The 2,265-nt window shown below is 41.6% G+C and overlaps 1 pseudogene; it reads right to left on the minus strand.

Moving 5' to 3' along the window:
* Positions 1-491: 491 nt before the first annotated feature.
* Positions 492-1,057, minus strand: LOC127193079 (40S ribosomal protein S7-like; annotated as a pseudogene).
* Positions 1,058-2,265: the final 1,208 nt, after the last annotated feature.

The following is a 2,265-nucleotide window of genomic DNA, read 5'->3' on the forward strand; positions in this document are numbered from 1 at the left end:
CATAAAAATACATACATAGACAAATTAAGCATGGGAGAGAATTAGAAAATAAATTCAAGTATATATGATAAAATTATTTTCATAAAGGGGTCCAAAACTCAATGGGTAAAGGATAATTTATTTTTTTAATACACGTTGCTGGGGAACTTATATTTGACATTAAAGAAGTGAAATTCAATCTTTATTATATATCAAACACAAAAATAAATTCAAAATGAGTCAAATGTCCTGAATCTATAAAACGTCTAAAAGAAAGGGCGAGACGACTGGAGAGACAGCCCAGTGGTTAAGAGCACTGACTGCTCTTCCAGAGAACCCAGCTTCAATTCCCAGCACCACACAGCAGCTCACAACCACCTGTAAGTCTGGTTCCGGATGATCTGATGCCTTCTTCTAGTCTCCTCGAGCACTGAACACACATGGTGCCCAGACAGATGTACAGGCAAAACGCCTATAATGTGTAAAACTGACTCTTCATTCAGTCATTTTCTTTACAGCTGAAACTCTGGAACTTCGAATTTAACATCCTTGTCTGTGTGCTTCTTATACAACACCAGAAAAGGTTTTGACCTGGTTCTTGTTCAACTCTGCTTCGTCTGAAAGAAACTCCATGAGTTGGCTGCCATGCAGTGTCACACGGATCCTCTTACCCACAATTTCACTTGGGAAGACCAACTCTTCAAGGATGGCGTCGTGCGCTGTGCTGTCAGGATGCAGCATCTGGGGCACTTCTGCTTACTTTCCGTGCGGCGTTTCTGGTTTGGCTTGGACAGAATCCTCCTCTGAGCAACTAAGACTACGAGTTTCCCGTGGAACCATTTGTCCAGTTCAGGAACTAGCGGGACTTGAATTTCCTGTAAACATTTCAGCCCCGGAGCTAGTACAAAAACTATGATAGCTTTCTGACCACCACCACGATGGTGATGTCGAGTTTCCGCAGCTGCGCATTGAGATCTGCGTGCATTGCCAGCTGGAACGGTGCCTGAAAGATGCCAGACTCCAACTTGTCTGGCTCCTCACCATTGAGCTTCTCCATCTTGGCGCTGGAGCTGATCATGACCTCTTCCTTACCGAGCGCCGGCTTCGAAAAGGGCACAGCTCTCGCCAACCCTACAATTAAAATTTAAAATGAAAACATAGGAAACAGCTCTTTGACATCGGCTTTGACGAGGATTCTTTTGGTATTGTGTGAAACATTCAGACTCAAAAATTGAAAAATAGGATCACATCACGCTTCTGTGTGGCAAATAAAATAACAGAACTTCAAAGACGCCCTATGGATAAGGAAAAATATTTGTATGCAATCTGTGAGATACAGGGCTAATATTAAATAGTTAGAAAGAATGTATACAAATCAACGGTAGGAGAACAGTTCTTTTACAATACGTTTGCTGACAGAAGTAGCTGTTATGAAAGCCATGCGTAAACTCAAGCCAAACTGGGAAATAAAACAGAGCCATACAAACAGTGCCATAGTCATGGGCCATGTAGATTGGGGCGAGTCCAAACCACTGGCCATGTGCTCTAGAAATGTGGTAAGGTTAACAAACGAACCACTGAAAACTGTGAGAAGGAGGCAGCCCGTGGGAAAGGGCTCCTTCCGGTGTGCTTGCCTCCAAGACAAACCGGAAGTTGAGGAGCATTATGTCACTATTGACATCCCCTATGGAGATCGGAACCCAGAAGTATCACGTAATGATCATCACTGAGTAGTTTCCTAAAAATAACAGGAAAGACACATGGGTCTCCAACACCTTATACTTAATTGTTTTGATAATTTTTACTACAGCTATTAAAAGCACTATTAAAGGGTGTATTCCAGAATATACACTTACAACTAAAGCAATTAGAGGCCAGCCTGGGCTACAAGGAACTTCCCTAAAAAAACAAACCAACTTAACTAAACTTGTTAACTAAATAAATACTGTAAAAACCCCCATTAAACACTGTTCAAATATTAGCTTAAGTGTCTTAGCTTGTATATAGCCACTCTGAAGTAATAACGAATACCTCAGCATATGCAAGTTTTATAATTTAAAAGATTTATTTTACTTTTAATTATATGTATGTTTATGTGTCTGCATGTAGATGTGTGCACGGTGAATGGGGGGGGGGTGTGTGTGCTGGAGGAGGCCAGAGACATCAGGTCCCGCTAGAGTTGGATTTACATGTGACTATGAGAGACATATGTGCTGGGTCCTGGGAACCCAGCAAAAGAAGTACATGCTATTAACTGCTCATGAATGTCTCCACCTTCAGGTTTCA

This window comes from Acomys russatus, chromosome 8 (genome assembly GCF_903995435.1).
Source record: "Acomys russatus chromosome 8, mAcoRus1.1, whole genome shotgun sequence".
NCBI classification, from domain to species: Eukaryota; Metazoa; Chordata; class Mammalia; order Rodentia; family Muridae; genus Acomys; species Acomys russatus.